Source organism: Carassius carassius, chromosome 19 (genome assembly GCF_963082965.1).
Source record: "Carassius carassius chromosome 19, fCarCar2.1, whole genome shotgun sequence".
NCBI lineage: Eukaryota > Metazoa > Chordata > Actinopteri > Cypriniformes > Cyprinidae > Carassius > Carassius carassius.
This window is the reverse complement of record NC_081773.1, coordinates 26010096-26029613: the sequence shown is the minus strand read 5'-3', so window position 1 is coordinate 26029613 and position 19518 is coordinate 26010096. Positions and strand designations below refer to the sequence as shown.

The window sequence follows — 19518 nt, the reverse complement described above, 5'->3', positions numbered from 1 at the left end:
GGAAGTTTTTTTTTTTCTTCTTTTTAAATTCTTTACATAAACGCATGTTAGTCCACCTTTGTTCTATGCATCCTGAAGATAAATGTACCAACAGTGACAATAAGTAAGTGTTTGCAGGCACAGAATAGAACAGTGCACATGCTTATTTTCCCCCTTCCTTCCCTGCTTCTTTCCTTCTCCATTTTCATTATTCCCCCACGTCCTTTCATCTTGGAGGAGTTTCTAGAATGTTTAATATGTCTGAAATATTGTATTCTGGAACTCTGATCTATGCACTTTTTTTAAAGTAAAGAGATCGGTCTAATTCGACTTTGACATTGTACCACAGCTCGGCACAAAATTGTAACCCAGAGCTCTCAAATGTTCACAGGGCTGTTATTATTCCTGCTGTCTCCTTTAGAAATATAGGAGCTGGTGATGTGCACTTGCTTGCTCAATAAGTGTGGAGTAGCACTTGTAGAGAGAACAATCAATGAGTTCCCTTTCTGCACGACAGCGTTACCGCATCTCTTTGCTGCTGTTTAATATCTGTGTTAATCACACTCATCAAATTTGCTGCTTCTTGTTATACAGAAGACTTGGTGTAAGATCCAGAGAGAAAATACAGTATTTAAACTCCTCACCTTCCAGGTGAAGTGTGTCAGTTCTGCGCCACTAGAAACACTATAGAATTGGGAAAAAAAATAAGGTTTGTTTTCAAGCAGTTTTCCCAAATGCTCCTTCTGTCTGTCATTGGTTGGTTTAATAAATAAGATGTTTATTCATACAGTGTCATCTATTTAAAAAGGAAGGTTGATGCCCTGGAGATTTTGGTGATGGCATGAGATCTTTAATGTGTAACTCGCAGGTTTTCAGCAGGAATTGAGCTTCCTGAAGAGGACTGAACAGTGTGTGTCAACTTGTAGTGTGATCTGTGTCTGCAGCAGGGACGCAAACTTGTCATCTTTTGGTGAACTTTGCTGTTTTGAATCCAAAATAGGTCATTTGTGTGATTTGCGTAGATCTTATGAGTTTTTAAAATGAACTAAACTTCACCCTATTAATTTTTAATTTTATTGGGCATGATTCAAATTTCTTAAAATAAAATAGTGTTTGTTTTTTGTCCTATTTTATCTTATGCGATGTTTCCCTGCCTCTGAAAAAAATCTATATATTTTTTTTTTTTACCTGATAAATTTTTTTTTTAAACCACTCTCCTATTCTATCATACTGTACCGATCATAATGTTATTATTTAAGTTTCAAATTAAATACTGTTCTTTTTAATTTTCTATTCACACAAAAGTTTCCACTGAAATAAGCAGCACAACTGTTCTCAACACTGATAATAATAAGAAATGTTTCTTCACCAGCAAATCAGCATATTAGAATAATCGTGACACTGAAGACTAGAGTAATGACTGCTGAAAATTCAGCTTTGCATCACAGGAATAAATTACATTTTGAAATGTTTAAATGGTAAGGAGTTCTCTTAAAATGCAACAATATTTCAAAATATTACTGCAGTTTTGATCACATAAATGCAGCCTTGGTTAGACTTCTTTCAAAAAAAAAAAAAAAACTTTTACGATCAATTTTTTTTTATTTTTTTATTGAATATCCTGTTTTTTTTCTTCTCTGAAATGCATCATATTATGTAAACAGAACAGGTTGCAAATGGCAACATGTTCTCATTAAGTGAATAACGTATAGGCCTAGTTAGCATGTTGTCATGATGATCACTAGAAACCGTGTTGCAGAGCTCACCCACGTACAATTCCAGAAAACATTTTCTTAATTATTCCCAAGTGTTCGTTGCAGACCATACGTTGTGCATTATTTACAGTAAACAACTCGCATGGGCCATTCTCAGTATTTGTTTCATACTCCACATGAATTTTATTGTTTGCACCGTTTTTTTTTTTTTCTTCAAACACTGACTCTATTGTGGTTGGATATCTTTTCCGTGTGTTGCACAAAAGCCTTGCTGTCATGCCACCATAAAGGCTGCTTTTGTGGTATAGCTTGTCCCCCCTGCAGCTGTGAGATGCCTGTATAGGTGACTGGTAATTAGTCCCATTCTGTCTGCTGTGATTTATGGAGCTCACCATCATGCGTGAAAGTGATTCACGAGCCAAAAAGGCAGACGTTCTGCACAAGTGAGCTAGTTATGATTTCATATTTTAGGAAAATTATTTAGGTTAACCTAGTACAAACTCAAACCATTAATTGGCTTCTTACATTTCAATATATTTATAGTGTATTTTTGTGGCCTTTTTGGTTCCACTTTCTTACTACCATAATAGATGTCTCTTTATAAAGTCTTAAGGATGACCCAATGCTCCTCAAGTTTTTTGAGACACATCTGACTCCACTGTTTGACGTTATTCCATGAATCTGACACATTTCTACTGTATTAGTTGGTCTAATAGCCGTTTTTCATTGTAGCGCGATACTAGTGAGTCTGTTACCAGCTAAATTATATAAAACCTAAAAAAGGCCACGACTGCTGTGGAGTGACATGCAATTGTGACGTGACCTGAATTAGCATGTATATTACTGTCAATATACACGCACGCATATACGCATACCTTCATTATTGTGTGCGTAGTAGCTCCTTTGACCTTACGTTTATTTTTACTGACGGAAAAGCCCAGGAGGGGCCTGTTGGGTATGGAATGGGGCAGAAATAAATTGCCTCCACATCTCCTGCATCTCTGCGGAGTTTAACGAATGATAACGTAGCTGGGAAACTAGGATATTGGGAAGGTCAGCTAGTTCTCGTAATTAGCAGGAGGGATGAAGATGGAAGGTGAAAGAGGGAGAGAGGAAATATTCCTCTTTGGAAGGGCGTAATGAATAACTTTTTTTTTTTTTCTGACAGGACTGGGGATATTTTGAGAGATTTATCAAATAATTGGGATGGCACAATTGGGAAGTCAACAACAATATAGTTCCAGAAGTAAATTTCTTGTTTATTTTCTCCAAAGGAAAATTTTGTTTTAACAATAACTTCTACATCTTTCAAGACCATCTTGAAAGATCTACCATAAACTTTGAGACTGAAAAGCAAAAGAACCGCTCTATTCTGTTGCTTATAATCATATAAGTCATCTCTGAGCCTTCTGGTATGGTTCCTCTAGAAAGAACTAAAAGGGAAAATATTTCCATAACCCAAGGTCACAAAAAATTTGGGCATTACTTTTGTGCTGTATAATTCATTTGCTCTCAAATCAGTTTCATTGGCTTTCGCTGTGGCCCGGCCCTGCCTCATCTTCTGCTCCCTGTGTGTTCATCTTACTTTTAAAATTCATTAAGCTTCTTTGATTCGTTATCCATTTTATTTAGTTCTTGCATTCAAGAGTCAAATTCTGAGCTATTGTAGGGATCCTGTTGAGCTGATGCTAAGTTGGCCAGTTCCCACTTGTTAAAACCCCAGTCTGTCACGTGCGTTTATATTTGTAATTTTAGCTGTGAGAAATCACACTGCAGCCGATGACAAGGGACTGATGCGATGGGTGTCATGAGAGAAAGCAGCACAGGGACTGAGACTACATTACATTTCCCAAAGAGAAATACTGCACAACACGTATGTGAATTGACATGACAGATTTTACATGGCAGATGCATAACAGATCATTTCTATTGTGTCTTCAAAAGTCCTATGGATGCCGCAAAATATACAGTTGTATGTGTCTTGTGAAAAAAAAAAAAGCGCAGGCGAGATTTTATGCGAGGACACTGATTGGATTGTGAAACGTGTGAAAGCCAGGTATTCAGGGAGATGCTGAAAAGTATTCATGGGGTTCATGATATCACCCAAAAAGGAGAGTTGTTTTAGTTAAAGGGATTCTGTCATGAAAATGATAAAATCATTTAAGCACCCTCATGTCGTTCCGAACCTATACGAGTTGTTTTCTTATGTTGGTGGTTCCATAGTATTTATTTCCCTACTATGTAAGTCAATGGGAACCACCAACTGTTTGATTGCCAGCAATCTTCAAAATATATCTTTTATGTTCAACAAGAAAGCAACTCATACAGGTTTGGAACAACACGCATAAATGATGACAGAATTTTTATTTTTGGTTGAACTATCCCTTTAAGATGATCAATTTAAATAAAACAGTGCAAGTTTTGTAATGAGATTTATTTGGTATCACATGCACCAATAAATTAGTGAATTTTGACATTGTTGACTGTATGATTTATGCGCGTGCCTTTTGTGGACTTATTGTCCCTATTGTCTCCTCTCTATCAGAAAAATAATAATAATAATAGAAAGTTAAAAACTAAAGGTAAAGGAGTCAGCAATTTCAAACGATCCCTCTGTGGCATCCAATTAGATTCTCTTCAGCAGCAGACCTAAAACTGTTACTCCGCATCAGCAAAATGAGGTGCAGTTTATACTGTGGTGCACGCAGAAATCAATTAACACTCATAACCGTACCTCTTTGACTGACAGTAGCTGAATTTATTCAAACAGTTTATACCGCACTTAAACTGTTGAAGTCAGTGCTAATGATGTCAGTGCTTATGAAGTCGTCATCTTTTTATGTTTTCCCAATATCTAGGATGTAACCCTGATGTCAAAATAGCTTACATCAGTAGCTCCTACAGTCCTAGTCTGGAAGCGAGGACAGAGTGGCCAGAAACCGCTTTGAGCTTCATAACTGGTGACAAATGCCGAGTCCTACGGTTTGGCTGTGTTCTGATTCACAGGGTCCCTACACCGCATTCACTGCTCCTCACATGTCTGTATAAATTCACTTCAACACATATGTAAAATTTGAAATCAAATTTAGATTCTTTATCTTCTAATGTTTAAAATAGCAGTTTAGGTAAGTGCTGAGTCTGCATCCACTAATTCAGTTCAACTCTACTACGTTTGTGTGCAGCCACTGCCTCTTAAAACTCTTGGCTCAACTGGGCTTTCGCTGATCTTCTTTTGATTGGCTACTGGCACGAGGTGTCTGTCCTTACATAGACTTCTAGGTTCTTTAGATTTCCTGTCAATCAGCTGTGGTTAGTGGGATGGAACCTTCCTCCCACTGCTAAAATCCAGGTCTGAGTAATGGACCTTAGAGAGGAACTGAACTGTAACAGCTGCCCCGACTGTAGTGGTTTATTTAACATCGCCTCAGGTTAAATGTAACCCTGCAAAAATCTGATAAAAGCCCTTCTTCTGTATTTATATTTCAACATGTGCATTAATGATTTAAGTCATGAGTGTAGCTCATGTTGGAATATCACCATGTACCTAATCCCAGATAATGGCATGCATGTAACTCAATCAAAGAGGATCCAGCACCAGACAGACTAGCTGCCAACACTCTTAAATATAAAGGTTCTTTATTGGAATTTGTCTGTGGCTATATGAAGACATCCATTTGACATCCCCATTGCACAAAATATTCTTGATAGTTGAAAAAGCATTATTTAGATAAAATATTCTTTACATTAAGAAAAAAAGGGTTAGTTTAAGGAAGGTTCCATACAATGTTCTTTGGAGAACCCAAATGGTTCTTCTATGGCAACACTGCAATAACCCACTTTTGGATTTATTTGTATTTTTTGTTTTATATGGTATATATTAGGGCTGCACGATGTGTCGTTTAAGCATCGATATCGCAGTGTACGAATCCACTATAGTCACATCGCAGGATGTGCGATGTAGGCTGTCATATTCGATCCGTTTTTCATTAACCTTACGGGCCAGCTGCTCCCCGGCCCTTGATGAATGTGATTCGCAGATTAATTGCACCGCTTAACCATCATAGAGTGAAAGTTTATCATTTGCATGTGTTTTTTAAGTCCTGTCAGTTTAACAGGGCGCATATAAGAACGAGCAGAGAGAGAGAGAGAGAGAGCGCGAGCGAGCCCCGGCCGCGCGCACGCTCACCTTCACCGTCTTCAAACAACACGAGCGCTGTCTTGCTCTCTCTCCCTCGCGCATATTAATCAAAATCAATTGACATGATGGTGTCAAAAAATAACAAATAAAATATCCAGTGATGAAATGTTTTCTGTGTTGTCAAATCTTGTGCGATATCCTAAACTGCAATGATAATTACACAACGCGTGTCGTACACGTCTGATTCGAGAACTAATGATTCCTTTGAACCGATTCAATTTTTAATGAATGGTTTAAACAACTGACCTGTCCAACACTGAACTCACTGAATTGGTGTATAAAAAAATCTGTAACACTTTACAATGTTTTATTTATTAAACTATTTAACTACATTAACATTTACTATTACTAAACTGCACTTCTACAACATTGTTAATTTCAACATTTAGGCTATAGTCTTCAATGTTGAAATCAAAAGTTGTACAGTATTTGTTAACAGTTAATGCACTGCGAAGTAACATTACCAAACAATGAACAGCTGTGTTTTTATAAACTAAGATAAACAAAGATTAATAAATATAGTAAAAAAAAAAGTATTGCTCATCGTAAGTTCATGTTAGTTAATACGTTACCAATTCAAACCATATCCTAAAGTTACAAACAAATAATTTACTCTAATTTAAAAAATACTATGATGTTTAAATCATTTAAAATTAGAATGTAAGTGTGCTCACCCCATTTTTGTTTGTAAGAAAAATTTAGATAAGATTTCATATCGCAATATAGTTCGCAAAAAAAAATCGCAATGTCTTTTTTTTTTTTTTTTTTTTTTTTTTGTAAGATTGCCTTCTCTGTGAACGATTTTACAAATTTATTATCTGTGGCAGTCAAACATTAAAGGTAAAAACATTAAAAAAAAATCTTTTAAAATGTAATTTAAAACTGTAGCATTTTTATTTTTGACAATAGATATTTCCTGTTAAAATTAGAACAAAAGACAAATGGTTTAATATTCTTTAAATAATAAAGTTTTAATTCTATTTGAAAATTCTGCTGTACAATAGTAAAATATTTGCATTAATTTCTTTAAGTTAAACCAAACTTTTATTTTATCAGGTTGTTGTGAAGTTGAGTTTGTGTGTTTATGCTATATGACAATATTTTTGTCAAATAAAATTGTAATTGTTATAAAACTGAACTTTCAGTTCAGCTCTGGAGATGAAGTTAATGTGGAGATTACTCATATATTGAGATGCAGAATTTGAAAACACCATGAGTATGTGCAGAAGACAAAACTGTGCTGCTCATTCACACTGAGACATGCAGAACATGCAGACTTCATATTCAATCTCAGTCTTTTTGTGCTTTTAACAATCATAGACACTAGTCCGTATTAGAATTTAGTTTGTTGTATAAGCCTGCTTTTGATTTCATTCATTCAGTTTTTGTCACATTGCCTGTTATAGTGTAAATTCTATTTTCATAACTGATTCTGAGATTCTGTCCTCATTTTCCACTTCAAATCCTAGGGCTTTAGACACATGCTGTCTTAGAATTAATCCAAATGAAGATATCTTACAAGGCAGCATAATCATGTTACGTGTGTGCCCATGATGCCTTTAAAATGCTGCCTACGTAGTTTTTGGAAGAGCTTTTGGGTCTTTTTATTGGTCTACACAGGTGGTATATGTATGTGGCCCAGAAAGTGTAAAAAAAAAAAAAAAAGAGGGAGAAGATAACAGACCTTAAAGTTGGGTAAATATTGACATAATGAATGTACTAGATTTAGAATATATGGATTGCGGATTAAAACAGGATCTAGACTTTAATCAAAGAGTGAGGAGTCATTTGTTAAATGTGATTTTGAGGAAAGAAGCAGCTTGCAGATCAGATGAGCCGAGGGACGGTTTGGCTCCGTGACAGATGGGAAACATTAGGGCTCCTCTAATCCTTTCAACATTGACACCAGAGTGTGAGAGAGGTAACTCAAACCCACAGCGCCTGAAACCAATGCACAAAGCAGAAGACCTTACGCAGAATATCTCTTAAAGCTACCGATGGAGCAGAACTGCTGCATGGGTCAATAACCCGCTCTGTTTGAATAGAGCGCATTAAGTGCAGCTTTATACACACACTGGAGGCAGAATTATTGCAATTCTATCAAGGGGTCAAAGTTTGGGGGTTAACATGACCCAGTTAGCCCCTGCTGGTAGATGTTGTAATTGCACCATAAGGTGGCAAAAAGCATGTTCTCTGCTGAATGCCAATCAAAAGTTCAGTCTGATTTTATATATATATATATATATATATATATATATATATATTTTTTTTTTTAGCAAGCAGTGCATAAATTGTCTTATATATTATCACTATATACATTTTGGGGGCTGTTGAATGCCTGAGATATAGTTTTTAGGCTATATTTTCCCAGTCTGCTGCCTGTAATGTCACTGAGCAAGATCACTACTGAAGGGTTTGTGAAAGTGCATGTTCCTCTAGTGTCATCAGCCAATCAGCACAAATTGGCTATATTCATATCACTGTGGCTTCTGTCTATCTGTCGGCCTATCTATCTAGTATCTATCTATTGGTCTGTCTGTTATTCTTTCTGTCTGTCTATGTACCATGTTGTCTATCTGTCTGCAGTTCTGCCTGTGTCTGTCATTCTGTCTATCTGTCGGCCTATCTATCTACAACCCGAATTCCGGAAAAGTTGGGACGTTTTTTAAATTTTAATAAAATGAAAACTAAAGGAATTTCAAATCACATGAGCCAATATTTTATTCACAATAGAACATGGATAACGTAGCAAATGTTTAAACTGAGAAATTTTACACTTTTATCCACTTAATTAGCTCATTTAAAATTTAATGCCTGCTACAGGTCTCAAAAAAGTTGGCACGGGGGCAACAAATGGCTAAAAAAGCAAGCAGTTTTGAAAAGATTCAGCTGGGAGAACATCTAGTGATTAATTAAGTTAATTGATATCAGGTCTGTAACATGATTAGCTATAAAAGCTTTGTCTTAGAGAAGCAGAGACTCTCAGAAGTAAAGATGGGCAGAGGCTCTCCAATCTGTGAAAGACTGCGTAAAAAAATTGTGGAAAACTTTAAAAACAATGTTCCTCAACGTCAAATTGCAAAGGCTTTGCAAATCTCATCATCTACAGTGCATAACATCATCAAAAGATTCAGAGAAACTGGAGAAATCTCTGTGCGTAAGGGACAAGGCCGGAGACCTTTATTGGATGACCGTGGTCTTCGGGCTCACAGACGACACTGCATCACTCATCGACATGATTGTGTCAATGACATTACTAAATGGGCCCAGGAATACTTTCAGAAACCACTGTTGGTAAACACAATCCGCCGTGCCATCAGCAGATGCCAACTAAAGCTCTATCATGCAAAAAGGAAGCCATATGTGAACATGGTCCAGAAGCGCCGTCGTGTCCTGTGGGCCAAGGCTCATTTGAAATGGACTATTTCAAAGTGGAATAGTGTTTTATGGTCAGACGAGTCCAAATTTGATATTCTTGTTGGAAATCACGGACGCCGTGTCCTCCGGGCTAAAGAGGAGGGAGACCTTCCAGCATGTTATCAGCGTTCAGTTCAAAAGCCAGCATCTCTGATGGCATGGGGGTGCATAAGTGCATACGGTATGGGCAGCTTGCATGTTTTGGAAGGCTCTGAATGCTGAAAGGTATATAAAGGTTTTAGAGCAACATATGCTTCCCTCCAAACAACGTCTATTTCAGGGAAGGCCTTGTTTATTTCAGCAGGACAATGCAAAACCACATACTGCAGCTATAACAACAGCATGGCTTCGTCGTAGAAGAGTCCGGGTGCTAACCTGGCCTGCCTGCAGTCCAGATCTTTCACCTATAGAGAACATTTGGCGCATCATTAAACGAAAAATACGTCAAAGACGACCACGAACTCTTCAGCAGCTGGAAATCTATATAAGGCAAGAATGGGACCAAATTCCAACAGCAAAACTCCAGCAACTCATAGCCTCAATGCCCAGACGTCTTCAAACTGTTTTGAAAAGAAAAGGAGATGCTACACCATGGTAAACATGCCCCGTCCCAACTATTTTGAGACCTGTAGCAAAAAATCAAAATTGAAATGAGCTCATTTTGTGCAAAAAATTTTAAACTTTCTCAGTTTAAACATTTGCTATGTTATCTATGTTCTATTGTGAATAAAATATTGGCTCATGTGATTTGAAATTCCTTTAGTTTTCATTTTATTAAAATTAAAAAAACGTCCCAACTTTTCTGGAATTCGGGTTGTGGTATCTATCTATCGGTCTGTCTGTTATTCTTTCTGTCTGTCTATGTACCATGTTGTCTATCTGTCTGCGGTTCTGCCTGTGTCTGTTATTCTATTACTCTGTCTGTCTGTATTTCCATCATTCTTTTTATGCCTGTCAATGGTTCATTTTGCCTTTGTTCTGTCTACCCGTCTGTCTTTGTCAGACTGTCTATAGTTCTGTCTGTCATTTTGTCCGTCGTTCTGTCTGCCTGTCTGACATTCTTGTCACCCCGTCTTTCTATTGTTCTGTCTGTCTGTCTTGTTATTTCTACTGTATCTGATTTTCTATCTATCATTCTGTTGTCCTATCACTGCCATTTTTTTTAATTGCAATTCTGTACCCTATTTGTCACCTTAATTTAAATTCAGCTGAAGGAAATAAACAACTGCCGTGATTGGTAATGCTAATGGATAGTTTCTCCAGGTATTGTAGGCCTTTTTGATTAAAAGATTTCGATTTTCTTCAGAGAAAGCCCTTAAAGGGATACTCCACCCCAAAATTACAAAAGCTTTGTTCATCTTCGTAACACAATTTAAGATATTTTGGATGAAAACTGGGAGGAAAAAACCGATGTTCTCCAAAATGGCGCTACGAGACACATAGGAGATAATCTGTTGAATAAATCAGTTATTTTTGTTTTCTTAATGTACAAAAAGTATTGTCATCGCTTTATAAGATTCAGATTGAATCACTGATGGCAGATTGATTATTCTTACGATGCTTTTCATACTTTTCTGGACCTTGACCGTGTAATTTTAATGATAGGTAAAGATTGATAGCCTGAATGCACTGTAAGTCGCTTTGGATAAAAGCGTCTGCTAAATGCATAAATTTTTTTATTGAATTTTAAATGTAATTTATTTGGCAGTTAAGGAGACAGTCACAAGCCTCCCGGTTTTCATCCAAAATATCTTGCGTAAATTGTGTTCTGAAGACGAACTAAGCTTTTACGAGTTTGGTACAACATGGGGGTTAGTGATTTAATGTCAATTTTCATTTTGGGGTGGAGTATCCCTTTAATGATCAGCCGCACTAGCTTCTGTTTGATTGTTATTCATGCTTTTACCACTTCGCGACTGGATTACTGTAACTCGCTTTATGTAGGGATCTGTCAACGGCAACTTACTAACTAACTAACTAACTAACTATCTGATTTTAAGATTGTATTAATGGTTGTTAAAGCTTTACACAATTTGTTAAATTAGTGATCTTAAATTAGTTGTTGCTGGCTGTCCCTCGGTCCAAAAAGAAGTCAAAAGATGACCGAGCCTTTTCAGTAGTAGGTCCACAATTATGGAACGCTTTCGCCTATTTTTATTTGGCAGGCTCTGTCTATAGAGGCTTTTAGGTCCCAGTTAAAGACACATTTATTTAGTCTGGCCTTTTGAAGTGGAGTAGAGTTTGACTTGGGAACCTTTTGTAAATGTTTGTTTACTTGTGTGTAATTTATGTGTGTGTGTGTTTTATTTTATCTTTAACTTGTGAAGCACTTTGGGCAATAAAGTTGCATTTAAATGTGCTATATAAATAAATGAAGTTCACTGGACCACTTCTCTCTCACTGTCAGGTGTTAGTGGATGTGATGTAAGAAGCTGCTGGTTAATCTTTCATAAATCGTCTCCTATAAAGAAAATCATTGCAATTGAGCCTACTTTACCACCCTTCCTGATTATATCTTAGCGTGAGATATGATTTCATTTCTACATTTCTGCTGAAGGGAAGGGACCATACTGATTCAGTTTTCCTCCTCCTTGGATTCTTACTATAGTTTAGGATGCTGTTCACATGAATTAGATTTTTCATCAGGCATCATCATTCTCCTAGAGGGATTTTTCTACTGTAAGATATTTTATGAATACAAGTAAAGAATGAAATGCATTCGAATTATTAAATTTATTATCAGCCGTGCTTATTTTACGTGGAGTCCCATGTTCACTCATTCTTGGAACATGAAGCTTAAAGATTATCTGTCCAGCGAGGATGCAAGTCATTTAGATTAAGAGTAATCTGATTGCATAGTAGGTACAAATTATTGCATAAAAGGCCAAACAAGTAGGGTAACAGCCGGCCTTTGTAAGCCCCATCTCTCAGATGATTGGTCAGTGATGGATTACTAACTCGTAGATAATTATGCAGCTAAATCCCGAATGCACATCAGCTGTACGGACAAACATGGCCTTTTTTTTTGTGTACTGTTATGATATTGAAAATACTCTCAGCCCCTTTCTTCCTCTCCCTCTGTGTGGTATGATTGTAAATCGGTTATGACTGCTAATCCAGTGGCTTTTTCACTACACAAATATGAATGATATTGCACTATGCCTCATCCTATAATTAAATGCCCTATTCCTGACCCCCTAGTAAAATATTGGGAAAACAAAGTTGAGGGGATTTGGCCATGTATTATCTGATAACAGAGAAAGCATTTATTTATTGCTAATTTTGCAACCTTGAGTAATTGTGTAATCAAATTGAGGGTCAAATTTGCCCCCTTTTTTCCCCACTTAGTTTTCTCTGTTATTTGTTTTTTCACTGTTTGTATTGCAAAATTGCTGTGTTTAAATCTGACTGATACGCTAGTGAATCATTCAGACCAATTTGTGATTCAGTATAAATGATTAAATACAATTGCAGACTTGAATGATTGGCTCATAAATTATGTCCATATGGAGAAGTACGGTAGAAAGAAAGAGAGACATGCTGGTGACCAATTTAGGATTTTTTTTTTCCCGCTCGCATAGCATCTTATGAATTATTTTGAAGCAAAACATGAAAGCAGAAAAATAAATTTAATATTAATTTCCATGACTTCTACCTCCTTTATGACTTTTCCAGGCTTGAAAAACAATTGACTGTTTTGTATTTGTGATGATGCATGTGTGTGCTTATGCATCTTTCCTCCTTGCTTTACCCCCCAGCTCTCCAACCCCAGTGACAGGAAGTGCCACTAATGCTAGGAACCGTCTCCTTGTGTGCTTTCAAATAGGGTGGTTTTTCTTCAGGCTGAAGGGCAAAAGGAGACACTTTTTTTTTTTTTTCTTTCTCCTCCTTTGGCTCAGTGAGAGAGCTGACAGCCTGGTTCTGTCAGGCGATGAACTGTCAGGTAGAGTCTTTTCTCGTTTTTCTTGCTCCTAGAGCATGTGGCTCTTATTCATCAGTAACAACGTCACGTTCTTCTCCTGTCTAAGCAGCCTGTGAGCTTCTGGGCTAAATACAATGACCTTGACCTATATCCGGCACTTTGGAAGAGCAGCCGCACTACCATGCTCTGATCTGTGACCAAATAAACATGCGTAGGCTATTAGCGTATCGGTTATATACTTTTTGCATTACAGTGCTTTCAAGGGCCACAAACATTAAATTTTTTTTTATGCTTCTTTACTCCAAAAATGAATGACTAATTCAGCTCAAATGAAACCTTACAGACTCCATTTAAGTTTAATGTATTGATAATTAATTCTTCAATGGGTGTTCACACTGAATAAGTCAAGTCTGCTTTATTGTCAATTCTTCCACATGTACAGTACATACATACAGAGAATTGAAATTGCGTTACTCTTAGACCCTTGGTGTATACAGTTAACACTAACAGTAGAACATTAAATACAGATAATAAAGTACAACTATACAAATATACAAATGGTCATGTAAAAAGGAAGATAAGTAAAGCAGCACAAGGCACATGGCAGATAGTTTGCAAACCAGTGAAGTAAACCGTGCAGATATAATGATTATAATGCAAAAGAGCTTGTTCAGTCTGATCAAAGTGTCAAAAATCTCAGAGAGCAGTTCTTTATTTAAACTGACAGAAGAGGTAGTTGAATGAGGTCAGATACATGCTGAATGTGGTAGTGAGCAGACCAATGCTGTACAAAGTGTCTGATGCAGGTCTCAGTGTGTTAGTGGGAGCTGGGGGGACTGAGGTTCAGAATTCAGTGGTGCATGGGGAAAAAGGGTGGGGGTGTGGTCAAAGTCAGGAGTTCAGCTTCCGGACAGCCTGATAGATGAAGCTGTCCTTCAGTCTGCTGGTCCTGGCCTGGATAGTCTGTGCATGACATGATATTTTTATTCCTATCCAGAATGAGGCGATGTGAACATTGAGCACTCAACACTCTCGTGCAATTTGTTTCATTCAAACTTGAAGCCTGAGGTCGCTCTCATGTAGTCTAAAACAGACTCCTAGAAGTAATAACTTATGTCGTGCCAGGAAACCCCTAATATGGTAAAAAAAATGGGATCCAGCTATTGCTGTATAAGCTGAATAAAACAGACTTTTGACTGAAGTGTGAAGACATTATTTTGACTATGTTTTATCTGTGTTTTTAAAGTCCCCTTCAGGTAATAAATAAAGTATATAAATAATGCAGTGCTAATTGAAATAACATTTATTACTGTATAGAAACCATTCCGCTGCCTTCTGTGATAAAAATGAAAAAAGGGTTATATATAAACAAATCCTACAAACAATTGTCATTAGAATATATAAGAAAAATCTTATAGAATACAAATGACTGTTTATTGTCCAGTAGTGTATTTTATTTCTTAACCAATTAAAAATAAGAAATAAGAGAAAAATAAAACTTTGAAAAAAACCTGAAAAGTTCACGATGGCTACACCCCAGACTGTTTGTTGTAGAATAAAACGTGAAAATGTATTGACCAAGTCACCACAGACTTTATTTCAGGCATTTAACCAGAGATATGTTTCAAATTCAACTGTTTCCAGGATGACGTGCTAAAATGGTAACTAATGCATTTTCCTTGCATCACTTCATCTGTCAGTCAACTGTGATATTGCAAAAATCTATATTTGACAAAGTACTGGTACTTTTGACATCCTCTGTGCAGAAAACCTGTGTTAATAGCTCAATAGTTGATTCTCATTCACAGAGAAAGACTCATACTAAGTGTCATGACAATGGTCTAAATGTTGTTTGTTTTTTTTTTACTTTGCAAGCACAGCCATTTTGCTCTGCAAATGCAGATCTAACTTCCATATTAATACAGCTTTCAACTGTGTCTTCTCAGCTGCTTATATACCATTGCATTTTCGTCATCACCTTCTGTTCTAAATAGCTCCGCTATATTGACATTCATCAGCAGTCGACGGATGCTGTCGTCAAGGTGATGCCCTGCCTTTGAAACACAACTCATCGGACACATATACCATTTCACGTTTGGCAGAGGTGAACACATTTGCAAGGGCACGCATGCTCTCAGCGGCTCTCTGTAATGGTACACTCAGACTGTTTGCATGCTACAGCAGTGCACATGTGAATGCCGTAGGGACTTTAAGGGTGGAAATGTTTGAATCACTCTGCTCTGGTTTCGAGGTCTGAGGTGTGGTTGTTTTGTTGCTCTGGTGCTGGATGGGGAATCTGGTTTCAAGGGATTATAGCATCTTGATCCCAATCTAGATTGGTAATGATCCACAGGGCAGATCATACCGGATGCATTTTTGCATTGAAACAAATGCTGTTCAACAGTGTTTTTATTCACATATAGTAGGTCTCTTGTTCCCATAATTTACATATATCTTATATGCATATATGAGGTGTTATATATATATATATATATATATATATATATATATATATATATATATATATATATATATATTCTACCTTTCAAAATATTTGAGTTGGTAAGATTTTTTTTTATGTTAAAAGGAGTGTCTCTTTTTACAAAGTTTCATTATTTTATTATATATATATATATATATATATATATATATATATATATATATATATATATATATGTATATGAAGAGTTCAGATGCAAAAGCCTCTAAGTGCCATCTGAAATTTTCATCTAAAATTAGGATTTTTATCAGGCTCCTATATTTATGTTCAGTTATTTCACTTTAATCGCCTGGAAAAGGACCTGCACATTGCCATTAAAGTAAAATGACTCAACCCAAGCATAGGAGCTTGATAAAAATCCTTATTTTAGATGAAAATTTCAGATGGCACTTAGAGGCTTTTGCATCTGAACTCTTCATACATATATATATATATATATATATATGTATATATGTATATGTGTGTGTGTGTGTATATATGTATGGGTTTGCTGTAGGCCAGTTCACTTTGTCAGAGGTCAACCCGTTGGTTCATTCTCTGTGAAATAACTCCTGGAATTGAACTGGGTTCTGTGTGGGTTTGTGAATGCAGCTACTGTGTGTGGAGAGCTGGCACACGGTGAGGTCTGCATAGGAAGCTGAACATGAGGTTTGGTTTGACAGAGAAAAATAAAAACGTTTAAAATACAGCTTTCAACAGATCATTTCAATTCATTTTCCCTTACCTAAAATCTGTATTCTAAGTTTAATCTATACACTCTCAGAAAAAAAGGTACTAATATTTCTTTTCAAAGCACTAATATGCATCTTTAAAGTATCTCTTTGTACTATTTAGGATAGGAAAATAGTAAAAAGATGTGCCTTTTTTACTTTAGAGTACCACTGCAGTGACAGATTTGTATCTTTTTTTTTTTTCTGAGCATGTAATACTTTTTTTTTTTAAACAATTTAAAAAATCTGTGGTAATCATCTGTTGTAGTTTAATGCAACAAACTTTATGGACAGCATATGTGGCAAATGTCAGTGCACTTTTTAAATTCTTATTAATTTTATTTATTTATGCTGTAAAATTTGTAAATCACCCTTTTAATGGTGTCACTACTGGTTATGACCTTTCGATTTACTACAGGTAAGAATTCATTTCATGGCACATATATTGCATCTCTTTCTGGTGTCCTTGCGCATATAATGTAGAAGTTACATGGCTTGTTTAAAAAAAAAAAAAAGAGAGCGGCTTTATCTGTAGACTTGTTTTTACAAACTGAGGGTTGAATCAAAATCGTTTTCTATGATAATCGACAGAGTTCATAGTTTAATCTAGAACATTCCCTTAACTTCAGAGTCCTTTAAACTGAATGTTGTCCTCAAATCAAGGTCATGTAATGGAATCATTCAAATCCCCTGTGTTTTCTCTTGAATTTCATTTGTACTTTCCCGTCGAACATCCTGAACGCATTTCTAGCTCCTCTGGTTGGGAGAGACAGTCTGTTGGTGTTGAGTCTAACTTTGCTCTGTTGCAAATGTTGAGAATGTCACACTTTCCCCATTCAGATTGCCCACTGAGAAAGTACCCACAAATGTTGTTGTTTTTCTTAGATGTGCCAGCTAAACCAAGAGAAGGGTTTACTCAAGTCTGGACTATTTAAGAGCATTCCTCTCAGAGGGTGAATTATGTGCATGACAAATGACAGGACATGTACCTCCAAACCAGTAGCATCCTTTCCTCTCGTTTGCTCTCTCTCCTTTAGATTTTATTACATGAATCAGCTGCAAATGTTGTTGTTTTTCCCAGACATGCTAGCTAAAGCAGGAGAACGAAGTCCAAATTAGTCCAATGCACCAGACACATTTTCAGACAGCCCAATGCGTCCATACTTAGTCACAGAATTGGAGAAAAACATGATTACATCGCTTTACCATCAAGCAGCTTGTGCCTGAGTTCCAGTATGTGACACAGCCATGAAATACATACTTTGGGCCACGATGGAGTCACAGTTGAGTGAGTTTCACAGTAAGTCTGCACTGAGAGGGTGAGATTACATGGAAATGGCATGTTTAATGGTTTTTATAAGCGGCGCATGAGCTGTGTCACCGAGTTAGCAGCATGGTGCCAAAAGGCCTTCTGTGTGCCTCAGCCACTCAACTCACATAGTTTTGGGAATGGAGAACCAGTTTGTAGTTTTTGAAGAGATGCAGTAACCACATTGATTTTAATTACGTTTTTTCACTGGTTATAGTTTTGTAATTTTACATTTTTTAGTAAATAGTATGTATAACAGTTACTGTTTCTACAGGTTAAATTTTTAGGCGAAAGGTGCCTTGCTTTTGAGTGATTTATTTAATCATTTATTAAAGTGTCCCTGTTATGCCTTTTCCAATATTGTGAAAGTTGTGAAGCTGACAGTGCACGATAAATAAAGTTGTCTATCAAAAAAAAAAAAAAAAAAAAAGAGTCAGTTTGCAAAAGCCTAAACGAGTCGTCAGAAATTCGAATCTGATTCGGTCACGTCACAAAGTAACACATTTGCATAATGTCTGCACACATTCTACGTCGCCAACTTGCCTGCCCACAAACTGTAAAATTTCCGTGTGGCTAACAACATGTTGAGAAGACTCCGTATCCTATGCTGTGAGTAAATTTTTTTTATCACATCTCATAATTGCCACAAACTTGTTAATACTTGACACTTACCACTGAAACATCCTACTCCAGTCGTACTTGCGAATTAGTCTCTCGTCGATCAGCCAGTTCAACCATTTCATCATCAGACTCAGGCTTGAATTGGTGAGGTACAATCGATACATTCTGTCATGGCAATGGGCATTTTTGTTTCTGACATGCACTGTACGTGGTAGACCAATCCAGAGCCAAACTCTACGTTAAAAACACAGGACCGCACCATCTGACCAATCACAGCACTGAGGGCTCACAGAAAGAAGGGGTTTATAGAGACTGATTCTTTGAACTAAGTCGTTTAGGAATAATTTAGAAAATATGTAAAATTACAGATTTTTTGTTTGACCTTGCATGCAAGAGACTCATAAAACAGTATTAGCAACTTTAAAAATGGCATAATATGGGCATTTTTAATGATTTGTTTAAAAACATTGATTCATTCTGCTATAAAACTAGTTATTTGTATTTTTGAGTGAGTCATTAACTCATTCAGTCAGCTGATTGATTAAAAACACTGATTCATTCAGAAACTAAACTAGTGATTGTCTTTATAGGTAAGCCATTGGGCCATTCATTCAGCTCATTCATTCAAAAACACCAACTTGTGAATAGTTAACCAGAATATTAAAAAAAAAAAACTGTATAAATATAGATTAAAATGCTTTTTTTTGTGAGGATATGCTGCTCAAGAGTTCTTTGATGAATAGAAAGTTCAAAACACAGGATTCATCTTAAAAGATAATTTTTGTAACATTATACATTTTCTTTACTAACACTTTTGATAAGTTTAATGCATTCTTTCTGATTAAAATAAATTTCTTTAAAAAGTCGAATAAAATCTTATTGACCCCAAACGTTTAGATGTAATGTAGATCTGGGAACCGCTGTGTGGGCATGTACAGACCTTTACCCTATTTTCTCTTTGTCTAATTCTGTCTTTCTTGTTTGCAATATAAATCCTCTATTGATCTAACTCTCACAGCCTTCTTTTTTTATTTCTGTCTCTTTCACTCTATTTTCAAATATTTTCTTCAATGCCCTCTTCACTCTCTCTGTCTGACTCTTTCTTCATCAGCTTGTCTCTCCATAGATCTCTTTGATAATGAGTGGA

The 19518-nt window shown here is 36.4% G+C and overlaps 1 protein-coding gene across 4 annotated transcripts in view; it reads left to right on the top strand.

Annotated features, from left to right (window-relative positions):
• LOC132095474 (zinc finger protein 385B) overlaps window positions 1–19518 on the top strand; it is a 147468-nt gene that overhangs the window by 1791 nt on the left and 126159 nt on the right. For 2 of the 4 annotated variants that reach the window (XM_059500516.1, XM_059500521.1), the window contains exon 2: window positions 13068–13252. The exons of the other annotated variants lie outside the window; for them this stretch is intronic. The gene's annotated coding sequence lies outside the window, so the exon portion shown is untranslated. The remainder of the gene's footprint in view (window positions 1–13067; window positions 13253–19518) is intronic. 4 annotated transcript variants of the gene reach the window in all.